The sequence below is a fragment of the Peromyscus maniculatus genome, chromosome 8 (assembly GCF_049852395.1).
Source record: "Peromyscus maniculatus bairdii isolate BWxNUB_F1_BW_parent chromosome 8, HU_Pman_BW_mat_3.1, whole genome shotgun sequence".
Taxonomy (NCBI): Eukaryota; Metazoa; Chordata; class Mammalia; order Rodentia; family Cricetidae; genus Peromyscus; species Peromyscus maniculatus.
This window is the reverse complement of record NC_134859.1, coordinates 2,637,696-2,650,531: the sequence shown is the minus strand read 5'-3', so window position 1 is coordinate 2,650,531 and position 12,836 is coordinate 2,637,696.

The following is a 12,836-nucleotide window of genomic DNA, read 5'->3' as shown; positions in this document are numbered from 1 at the left end:
TAACCATCTTGTTAAATAAGAAACACAGAGCCAAATTCAGAGTTAAAAGCCCAAGAGGTCAGAGCAGTAGTTAAGAGCTAGAAAACCCTTTCTCACCCTTCACTGTTCCTGCTGTCTTTCCCTCAGAAAGAGACCTACTTCCTGTGTGTTTGTCCTTTTTATTGACTTTCTCTTCTGCCTTCTCATTGGTTGTAAACCCAACCACATGACCTCCTCATCATTGTCTGTCTGTACAGACCTCCAGGTCTTCTATGGTTGGTATTGAGATTAAAGGTGTGTGTCTCCATGCTGAGTGTATTCTTGAACACACAGAAATCTGCCTAGCTCTGCCTCCCAAGTGCTGGGTTTAAAGGTGTGCACCACCACCACCCAGCTTCTGCAATGGCTTGCTATTAGCTCTGACTCCCAGGCAACTTTATTTATTAACATACAAATAAAATTACATTTCAGTACAAATAAAATATCACCATACAGATCTGTCTTTTTTGGTTGGTTGAGAACCATTTCATCACTGATAGCATTTACTGCTTGGGCCCAGTACTGCTCCCAAAGCTTTCTGCTGCCACCATCTGTGGCAGGATGGACCACAAACATTCGTTGGGTGTAAGAATGAGGAAAAAAGTAAAGGCTGTCTCCATGTGGGAAACAAGAACTATGATAGGGGAGCTCTAGGCAGGACCTTGGGGAGAATCCCTTTCTAGTGACACGTCTGTCTGTCTGTCTTCCTCCTTTCTTCCCTCACTCACCCTGTCCCTTTCCTTACTTCTTCCTTGTATCAATAGAAGTGTCTTGGTCTCATTAGCTCAATGATGTCACGAACATAAATGATCGATCTACTTGTCTCTGCTACGATTTATCCACAGCTGGTCTGGATTTTTAATGTAGAAGGTCATGGGACTGTCTTGAGAATTACTTGCTCTATACCCAGAGAAATGTGTGTTCCCTTTAGTAGCATCATATTTATTCAGAGAAACTATATGGGCCTTCTTGAATCAGCACTTTCTAGACCAGTTGCTCTGTGAGACACAGGCACACACATCTTTAACCTTTATGGATCCTTTACTTACTTTATTTCATTACTGTGTGGATTTTTGTGATGAGGTCTCATGTAGTCTAGGCTTGCCTAGAATTTCCATGTAACCAAGGATGACTTTGAACTCCTGATCCTTCCTTGTCCAACTCCCTGCTGGGATTACAGGTGTGTGCCAACCATGCCTGGTTCAGTGCTTGCTTTTTTTTTTTTTTTTTTTGAAAAAGCATTTTCAGCTTCCACCTGCATCTTGAGCTTTCTTAAGTGGCAATCTGTTTCAAAAGGGAGAACGTTGAAGGGAAGTGTGTCAAATGTAACACTAAGCCACAAGAGGTGTGAACAAGAAGCCACAGGAATCTAGAAGCCTGAGTGCTTCACTCAGTTCAATGATTTTTTTAAGCCCAATTTGAGTCTTTAAGTAAAACAAGTAGCTAAATTCTATTAAGCTTGGGTAAGGAAGAAAACATAATTCTGGACACAGAAACAGCATATGTGAAAGTACAGACATTTGGAAACTGAGCCTCATTGTGAAGGAGGCTAGAGCAAAATGAGATAGGAGATGAGAACAAGGAGTCAGAAAATGGGCTGTTGATCTCACAGGTTTGTATCAGGTCACATTAGGAGCTTGGTTTGATACTATTGTAGTGGAACTGTTGAAAGCAAGTCAAACCCACAAAGTAGATATCTCACTGCAGGTCTCACTGGAAAGAGAGAGTGTGATGTCTGAGGACTACTTACCAAGCTACTGTAGTAATTCCAGGAAGCTGAGCATGGGATTTAACAGTTGGTGATTTGAGTGGACCATGTGGGAAAGTAGTGTGCACAGTCCTTGGAAACAGATTCCTTAAACACCATGGATTGAGGAGGGCCCTGGGAAAAATTCTAAGCTTGTCCTGGGTGGAGAACTTCACCTGTATCATGAAGGGTGCCTGTGAAATGCACTGTCCTTGGTGGTTGTATAAAGGAGGGAATGCTGTGTTTGCCTTGGTGCTTTGCCTAGCCAAGCTCCAAAAGGAAGGTACCACTACATATAGGGATGGGTGTAGTGGGTATTTGCTCTACCTATGACCTTGGGCTACCTGGCCAGATAGAGGTGGTGCTTCTTTTCTGCCTATGTGATCTCTTAAAAGAGAAGAGAAAGGGTGTTTGTGCTCTCTTGGGTTGGGAAGACTGAGTCAGGAGAGTGAAGTGGTGTGTGTCAATCCCCATCTTTCCTGGACAAAGCAGAAGGAGTCTGCAACTGGATATACCCTATCCTGTACCTGTGAGTCTGTATTTCCATAGCACCCATTAACAAATTGACACATATTCTTATATATACCCTTTTCGGGTCATGATTATAGTGATACCCAACATGGGGCATAAACCCACGACCCTGAGATTAAGAGTCTCATGTTCTAGTGACTGTTTTAATTGTGGTAAATCAAGCCATATAAGAATAAATTGTACTAGGTGTGCTTCCAGAAACAATGTTTCTTCTAGGAATGACCCAAACAGAAGGCTCCAACCTTATGGATTATGCAGAAGATGCAGCAAAGGCAGACATTGGACCAGTGAATGTAGATCAACAAGAGACAAACAAGGCAACCCTTTACCATCAGGAAATAAATGCCTTTGAGGGGCCTTTCACAGGTCCCCAAGTCAAACATGGTCTAACCATTTCCGGTCACTATGGAGGAAATTCCTCCCCAGAACAATTAGAAGATCCAGTGCCTAATATAAAAACCAATCTGCACTGGATGATAGAATAGCTTTGAAAGATGAATAAAAAATTCCAAGAAAAACCATAAAATGAGTATTTTGGCAACTTCTACAAATGAACAAAGACCAAAGCTAAGAGTACAAATAAATAATATTATAATTGAAGGTTTGCTGGACATGGGAGTGGATGTGACTATAATTACACCAGAATCATGGCATCTGAACTGGCCTTTTCAGGAGGTGGATGTTCAGTTCCTAGGAATTGGAACCCTATCTCAGGTAAAACAAAGCACATGATGGGTTGAATGCACAGGGCCAGAAGGACAGAGAGGAAGGCTGAGGCAATATGTGGCTAATGTAGCAATGAATCTATGAGGTCATGATCTATTACAGCAATGGAATACACAGATTAACATTCCTCCAATCTCAGGAATGGACCATAAACCAATTCATGTTTCTGGCAATAATATTATAAGACACTATATAAAACAATCACTGACCATTCAGGCTGTACAAAAATAGGGCACCAGCTGTTGAACTCTCAGATTTTATCAACAGGCCTACCCTTAAAATGGTTAACTGATAAACCTGTCTGGGTTGGGCAATGGCCTATGATATCAGAGAAACTACATGCCTTAGAACAGCTGGTTCAGGAACAGCTAAATGTTCAACATATTGGAGAATCAACCAACCCTTGGAGTTCTTCTGTATTTTAATTAAAAAGAAATCTAGAAAATGGAGAATGCTGACAGATTTGAGAGCCATAAATAAAGTGATTCAGTTAATGGGCTCTCTACAGCCTGGAATTCCCGTGCCTTCTCTGTTACCTAAAGAATGGCCTATTATAGTTATTGACTTAAAAGACTCTTTCTTCACTATACCTCTACAAAAAAGGATAGGGAAAAATTTGCCTTCACAATATCTACTTATAATAATTCTCACCCTGTTAAGAGATAATCAATGGAAGATTCTCTCACAGGTTAAATACCCCCACCCTGTGCCAATATTTTATACAAAAAACATTGGAAACAATTCGTGTACAGTTTCCACAATCTATAATTTATTATTATATGGACAATATCTTATTAGCTGATTCAAAGGTAGTTACTTTTGAAAAAATGTTCAAAGAAGTAAAGAAAGTCTTGACTCACTGGGCATTATAAATTGCTCCTGAAAAAATACAAAGAGGAGATTCTCTTTATTACCTAGGATATAAAATAGGTCTACAAAAATTAGACCCCAAAAGGTACAAATCAAGAGAGATTGATTGTGGACTCTTAATGACTTTCAAAAATTACTAGGAGACATTTCCAATTTATGGCCCACTTTGAGGATAAAAAAACCAGGAACTGAGTAATTTGTTCAAAACCTTGGAGGAGGACAGGGACTTAAATAGTCCAAGAGAATTATCAGCTGAAGCTGAGAGAGAATTTGCTTTGGTGGAAAATAAATTATAGTAGGCACACATGGATCATGTGGATCCAGAGCTTAACTACATTCTGGTCATATTACCCTCTATGCATTCCCCTACAGGGATTTTAATGCAGAGGGAAGATATTATATTGGAATGGATATTTCTACCACATAAACAGAATAAGAAATTAAAGACATGTGTGGAAAAGATTTCTGATTGGATTTTCAAAGGAAAGCGAAGACTTTGTCAATTGACAGGAAAGAACACAAGCAGAACAATAAAATTTTCCTAACAGCAATCTCTGAAGTCTCCAGAAGGAAGATGGGGCCCCACAGCAATAATTCTACCTGGTCCATACTGATGTAATTGAGCCAATAAACATCACTCAAAGATCAGCTTTGGACTACAAACTGTTCAAGACAATTTTAAGGTGGTGGGCTGAGATGATCCATGATCTTACACCTATAGCCAGAATTTCAGATAAGCCTTGCCCATTACTCTAAGACTGGCTACAAATGTTACAGCTAGTCTTAATGAGATTTAATCACTGTTTTATTTTTCTTACAGGATCCCACAGACAGATAGCAAGAAGCAATTCTAGGAAAATGACACTTCCTCTCTGAACAGGTTTTGTTTTTTCAGTGTTATGGATAATTGTCATCTGTTAGGGGTTGGTTGTAAGTTTATAGGTTGGGGCTGGATCAATAAAGTTTAGACTCGGGAATTTCTTTGAAAAAGAAAAAGAGAGAATAGGTAGGATGAGGTAATAAGATAGATTATTATATATACTTGTAAGCTAATTTAGCAAACTATCAGTTTTGGATAATTTGCATTGGTATGGATTCTTGTATATTTATACAAATGTAAAATTATATTTCTATTCCTGTTTAAGGTAATCTGTATATTGATACAAATTCAAAATTATATTTGTCATATTTTCTATATGTTCCTATTCCTGTTTAAAATATTTTTGTATATTGTATATTGATACAAATATAAAATTATATTTGTCATGCTATATGTTTGTTCTATCTTTGTTTAGGATATTTTGTATATTGATACATATTAAGGATATTGTTATTATATTGCACTATACATTTCTACCTCTGATTGAGATGTTTTATATATTGTCACAAATTTGAGGCCATTGTCTTTATACTGCGCATCTGTTTACAGATTGTTTATTTTTATAACATGAAGCTTTAGTCTTTATGCTATTTAGGTTAATAATAATTATAGCTTAATAGTCACCCATGCTTGTCATACTTATAGCTGTTAGGTTTTCTAGATATACAGAAATATATGTCAGATAAATAGGTAATATTCAAACACTTCATAGACCTGGAGAATATGACATTTAAATGTTTTAATAACTTAGAACTCTGTTGGCATCAGACAAGATTGCTCGGCCGCACCGATTCAGTCCCAAGAGGATGTTGGGTATCGAAGACACTCCATATGGAATTTTTCTTCTTCTTGGCAAATATGGTCTGTTGGGCATAGAACTGCCCTTGCCTTGACTGCTGACAGTAAGCACACTGTCCTCTCCAGATGAGTATAACCAAAGGAGATGACTGCTGAATCTTGCCAAGACAGGGTAGGACAGTCTTACAAAATTTTCTTGCTTCTAAAAATTGTCTGTCAGATATTCTAGGCCTGTAGCCAAAAATGGATGCCCCAACATTGCAGAGTGACTGTCCAGGCACTTAGGTGACTGTCCAGGCAGCCAGCTGTTTCTGTCATTCCTTGTACTTTTTGGACGTCGCTTGTACTTCCTTCTTACTCAGGTAATATTATTTTCCTTCTCAGGTCTTTGATGTGGTTGAAGACAAGATGGTTACAGTTGCAATCCTCTTGTGTCTTAGCTAAGAACATATCAGGTACTAGATTTAGATTCTTTGAGATGGGACAGCTATGGGAGCAATCTACTTTGCCATTTACCTGTATTCTGTGCATCTAGTATGTGTTTCTTGCATGATGTTCTTGTTGGTTGTATTTCCATTTTTGTTTATGCTATTACTCATTCTTTCTCCTGGACAATACTTGATAATCATTCTTATTGTATATAGTTTTGTATTGGGTTTAGAATCTTCTTATTTAGACAAAAAGGGGGGAGTGTAGTGAGTATTATGACCTTGGGCTACCTGGCTAGACAGAGGCAGTGCTTCCTGTCTGCCTACATGACCTCTTAAAAGGGAAGAGAGGCCGGGCGTTGGTGGCGCACGCCTTTAATCCCAGCACTCGGGAGGCAGAGCCAGGTGGATCTCTGTGAGTTCGAGGCCAGCCTGGGCTACCAAGTGAGCTCCAGGAAAGGCGCAAAGCTACACAGAGAAACCCTGTCTCGAAAAACCAAAAAAAAAAAAAAAAAAAAAAAGGGAAGAGAGAGGGGGATCATGCTCTCTTGGGTTGGGAAGACTGAGTCAGGAGTGCAAAGTGGTGTGTGTCAATCCCCATCTTTCCTGGACAAAACAGGACTCTGCAACTGGATCTACTCTATCCTGTACCCATGAGTCTGTATTCCCATAGCACCCATTAATAAGTTGATATATAATCTTATATACACCCTTTTGGTTCACAATTCAGATGGGGACAATATTTTACTATGCTTTCTGTTGCTATGATAAAGTACTCACCAGAAACAACTTGAGGAGGAAGGGGTTTATTTGGTTTACAAGTTGTAATCTGTCATTGAGGAAAGCTAAGGCAGGAACACAAGGCTGGAGCTTGAAGCAGAAACCATGGAGGAACACTGTTTTCCTCCTGCTTACTCAGCTGCCTTTCTTCTACAGCCCAGGCCCACCTGCTTGGAGACGGCAGTGCCCACTGTAACACAAATTGCTAAATGGTTTTATCAATAGAAAAACCCAGAGCCAGATATTGGGGTGAAAGCTGAAAGATCAGAGAAGCAGAGCAAGCCAGCCACAAGTTCTCACCTCTAGGAAATCCTCAGTCTAAAGAGAGTGAGTTCCTGTTTCCTCACACCTTATATACCTTTCTCTGTCCAGACATCACTTCCTGGGATTAAAGGCATGTGTGTTTCCCAAGCAAAAGCATGAGATCTCAAGTGTTGGGATTAAAGGCATGTGCCACCCTGCTTGGCTCTGTTCCCAGTGTGGCCTTGAACTCCCAGAGATCAGATCTCTGTCTCCAAATGATAGGATTAAGGGTGTTTGCCACCACTGTCTGGCCTCTATGTCTAATCTAGTGCCTCACTCTGTCTGCTGATCTTCAAGGCAAGCTTTATTGGGGTACACAATATATCACCACAGCCCACAGTGGGGTGGACTCTCATATGTCAATCAGCAATTAAGAAAATGCCTCACAGACATGGTCACAGGCCAATCTGATGAAGGCAATTCTTTGAGGTTCTCTCTTTACAGATGTGTCAAACTGTCAACCAAGCTAAGCTGTCAGGGCTGGGAACTCTTTCCTTGAAGAAAGTGCTTCTCAAAGAGTATTTATTTAACCAGTTGTAGTTGTCCATTTCTTTGGCTATGGCTGGGATAGGAATGTTGGCTGCTTGGGAAATATCAAATAACTGATCATCTAGCAGAGTCAGTTCTTCTGTCACATTTCTTGCCCTTGGGCCACAAGTCCACCAAACAGCCAAGTGGTAGATGCTTCTGAGCCTTTGGCTCCCTGCAATTGCACAAACTTGTTACTATTGACTTCCACCTAATTACTTCACTGTTCAGTTGGCAAGGTTGTTCTTTGATTTTTTTCCTGGTTACCTTGTGCCCAAAGGGAATGCTTAATTAATAGGAAACTCAAGGCTCTTACAGAGTCAGTTCACACACTCAGTTTGCCTCACCTCACTATCTGTGCGTTGTGAGACACCACTTACATTGTCTGTGTCTCAGTTTTAATCTGTGTCCTTTTAAATGGGCACAGGATGATGAGGTAGCTTTCTGCCCTGGTGTATACTACCCTTTAGTTCTCATAAAAGTCCTAAGATAAGTGATATTTCTGTCCCATTTTTATACCTGAGAAAAATAAGGACATGAATAATCTATCAACCCCTATATCAAGATAAAGACTTTCATAAACCCCCAAGGATATGGGTAATTTCTTTCTAATGTTGATATCTAGGAATCGAGGGTGATCAAATATTTTATTTTTAAAGGATAATAGGTGAAGGTTTCTATTAGCAGTTTACTTTATAATCGGATCCTAAGCTTCAGTATTACTAATATTTGGGAACAGATTAATGATCTGTTAAAAGGGTGTGCTGTGCAAGGTAGAATGTTTATCATCATTCATGGCTCCTATGTGGTGGATATCATCAGAAATCTCTGAAGGATGTTACTGTGAATTGGTTGCTATAGCTCAGGTCACAGGGTATATCTCTGGATCCAGAATATTTGGAATAAGACTAGGAGAGAAGCAGTTTCTCATCAAATGAATGTTCTGTCTCAAGGAGAAAGTAGTGTGGGGCGTAGTGAGGGCTATCCTGCTCAGCCACCCCAAGGAGCAGAGTCTTTTGTCAGAGCCATGCACCTGTGGAGGCAGAGCAGGCTTCCAGCCGACATCTGTCTAACTCCACATCTCTTTCTCCTCTCCCCTCCACCCCTAGGGAAATAAAAGAGAAGCTTCTCGGACAATTAGTGCAGGGACTGGCAAACTACAGCCTACAGGTCAGGTGTAGCTCCTGGGTGATTTTATGGTTTTATTTGTAACAAAGGCAAACCCACTAGGGGACATATTATTATGACTATCTTCATGCTACAGATGCAGAATTGACTATTAGCAGAAAAGACTTTATGGCCCAAAAGACCCAGGTGATTCACTACCAGGCCCTTTCCAGAAAGATTTGCCCAATGCATAAATCAGAAAATGAATCTCTGCCAGCAGTTCTCTGGGAGTTGCTTGCTAGGTAGCACCAAGGGGAGGCAAGATGGTGGCTTTTCCTTTTCCACTTGAAAAACTACTCATATTTCTTCCTTTCTTATTCACTTAATGTCTGGTTCATTTGTCCCTGCTGGAAGAATCCTGTAATTGAAAAGTGAAAATGATTCTGGAAGAAAGACTTGAGACACAAATTGCGTGTGGGAATAGGCCTGACACTTGCCTGTTGTGAGTATCACTGTACTTGATGGTGTTTTATTTCCCTTGAAAGGGGCTGAGAAACTTAGCATGCCAATGTTACAGCAGCAGCCATTGCCACCCTGATGTCAGACCCGAGAGGGTTTTAGACTCCCTGCTCCTCTGTCAGGCTTTACATACGTGTGGCTTACTGTGCTTTTCTAGTGTCAGAACATAGCAATCTACAGTGAGATTGCATTTTTAAAGATGGTCTATGCCAGCATAGATAGAAGAAAATTCCACAAGGCCCAAAATGAAGAGCTGTATATGGAAATGGCTTCTGAGGGAGGGAGAACCAGTTTTCTTCAGGGATATGTGCCCTACTCCTAAGTGATCAGTCCTAAATACATGCACATGTAGGCAACTCTAACTGCATGCAGTAAGATATGTCTATGCATGTTGTTTATTTAGACATTATATCTCAACAATAATTACAGAAGAATCATGTTGCTAGCAAGGGGATGGAAGGGACAGAAGGAGTTGGAAAGAGCAGAGGGAGAGTTATAAATCATATAAATACAGTGTTCTCATGTATGAAGTTTTCAAATAAAAGTATGTCCTTATATTTCAAGAGGCCCTTTATGGGGGGTATGGGCCAGCTCCACCATAACCAAAGCCCATGCCTAGAAATGAACTATATTTATCTCCAAAGAGTCAATACATGTTTACTGAATTCTGGGCCCACAATCTTGGTGCACAGGGAGGGAGATAAAGTTTGGAAGGAGATAGGACCTGCTCAGAATCACACAGCAAAACATATCTCAAGACACCTATACTTCCCCTTCTTTTTCATGGTTGCTAGATACTTATATTTCCCCCAGGATAAGTCACAGACTGGTTGAAACAAGAATCCCTGCCCTATGCTGAGATGTAGAGAATAAAAACACCAGCTCTTACTGTTCTCTGGTTTAAATTTCCCTGGACTCATTTCTTCTTTTGGAAGAGAGTTCTTTGTATGGCCATGTTGGCACACATCCATGTAGCCAAGGCTTGCTGACCTGTTTGGTCTAGTTTCTCAATGGGTGTCTTTTTTGCAGCAACATATGTTCTCTTTCAGTTGCTTGTACCATCCCAGAATTGGTGCGCATAATCAGAACCAGCATGTAGCCATCACCTCAGCATGAGCACCTCTTCCTTCTAATAATCCTCCTTCGCTCTTTAGATTTAGATATAAAGTTCTCATCCTCAATACTTTGCATCAATAATGACTCCTTAGACCAAGTGGCCCTCTGGTGACATTCTCATGGCTTCCTTTATGTTGATTTATACCCACAATTATTTATTTAACATGTCTATCTCATTCCTCTATAAACTATAGGATCGCAGAAACTACCATGTAACCAGAGACACATGCTACTCAGTACAGAAGTGTTGGTTAACAGAAATACAGCCTTTGTACCTGGGGTGAAGAAGAAAAAGCAGACGTCTTCATCATACAGGCAAGTGGGACTGGCAGGGATTTGTCTTCCTAGCCTCTTATGATGTGACATTCAGAAGGCTTGTTTAATGATACAGACATCTTTGAAGGCAGCTGACATCAAGTGAAACAGGTCTCCAGCACCTTCCCTTCATCACAGTTATTTCCAGGCCTCCCCTCCTAGAGCTTCTTTCTACTCCAGATAAGCTCTGACCTCTCAATAGTCTCCTTCTATATTTCTCCAACATCCACACCTGCTTTGAGATAGTTTTGCCCTCACCCAGCCCTAAGCCATGATCAGAGTCCCACCATCCTTATTTGGCTGAAGATGTGCCTCATCCAGCTGCCCAGCCTGTGTTCTGAAGAAATGCTGCTCTGAATGTCCAACCTCTCTCATGACAGTTTTTCAGGCTCTGCATTCTCTGCCTGACACCCTCCTCCAGATGTCATACAAAAGTCTTCCACTGCCTGGATTACATGTTTTTATTCTCCATTCACCTGATTAGTTCTCATTCATACTTGGATACCAACTTAGTTAAGGAAACATGCCTAGCTGGACTTCCAAGGCTGGGTCAGGCCTCCCTACTGTAACTTCCTGCCATCTGAAATAGGACCTCCATATGAAGCCCAGATTGGACTCCCCATCTTCTCACCTCAGCTTCCTGAGGTTACCAGTATGTGCCACTATACTTGTTGTATTCATTATTAAACTTCTATGTTTGACACAGAATAAGTGTTTAAAATATGGGTTGAAGTGATAGGTAGTCTACTACCATGTCCATGCAACATTTGTATGGGCGCTGGAGATCTGCCCCCACTTCTCATGTTTGTGTACAGAGGTGGAGACAGGAAATCTTTAAAGAAATCTCTCTAACTACACTAGCCTTGTAAGTGAGCTCTCTGGGTCTGATTTAGAGACCCTGCCTCAATCAATGTGGTAGAGAAAAATCAAGAAAGACTCCTGGTGCCATATTTGGTCCTTTATAAACACATATCACTTGTGCGCGCGCACGCGCGCACACACACACACACACACACACACACACACACACACACACACGCCCCCACACATCTGAACTCTATATGTGCATATGTACAGACACAAATTGAGGATACTTTCCCTGATTTCTGCATGGATTTTTACCCTAAGAACATTGGATAACGAGCATGACAAACCTTTTATAATTCCCCCTTACATTCCTCTGCACCAAGGCAAACATGGCTATAACCATGCGACTTCCAACAAACTACTCTCACTTGCTCCATTCCTTGGTGCAAACCTTTCTAAAACAATTAACAGAATAACTGAAGAGTCAATTAAATCACTTCATTCTTAAAGAGAAATCATTTTTCAAGCTGGGCATAGTCCTGCATGCCTTTAATTCCAGCACTCAGGAGACAGAGGCAGGTATATCTCTGTGAGTTCAAGACCAACATGTACTACATAGCAAATTCTAGGATAGTAAGGGCTCTATAGAGAGACCTTGTCTCAAAAGAAAGGAATGAAGGAATGAAGGAAGAAAGAAAGACAAAAACAAAACAAGAGAGATATCACTTCTAGAAGTAAGGTACCAGGACGAACTGTATGGTGAAAATGGGGCTCACTTTCTCCATGACTAATAAAGTAGAATTTCAGGACCTATTTGAAGACTGTGGAGCCCAAGTTTCCTGATGTGAAACCCACCCTTCTTTATTTTAACAATCATTTATAGTAATTGCTAGTCACCCTTTACTTGAAAATCTATGGGCATAGTAAATTGCTGAGATAATTAAGCAAAATGCTATAGAAGGAAGAGGATGCTGTGGGATATGTGTTGCTCTGACTGCAATAAATAAAGTTGAATTGACCTATGGCAAGGCAGTTTAGAGGCAGGTGGGACATCCAAGCAGGTATACAGAGAGAATAAATGAGAGGAGAGAGAGATGCCAGCTGCCGCCCAAGGAGAAGCAAGATGCCAGGAGACTGGTAATGCCACGGCCATGTGGCAAAACATAGATGAATAGAAACGGGTTAATTTAAGATATAAGAGCTGGCTAGCAAGAAGCCTGCCATAAGCCATACAGTTTGTAAATAATATTAAGCCTCTGAGTGATTATTTTATAAGCAACTGGGTGACCACAGGGCCAGGTGGGATCCTGGGGTCAGGCAGTACCGGAGTAACCTTCCAGCTACAAGAGGAGGAAGAGGAGGT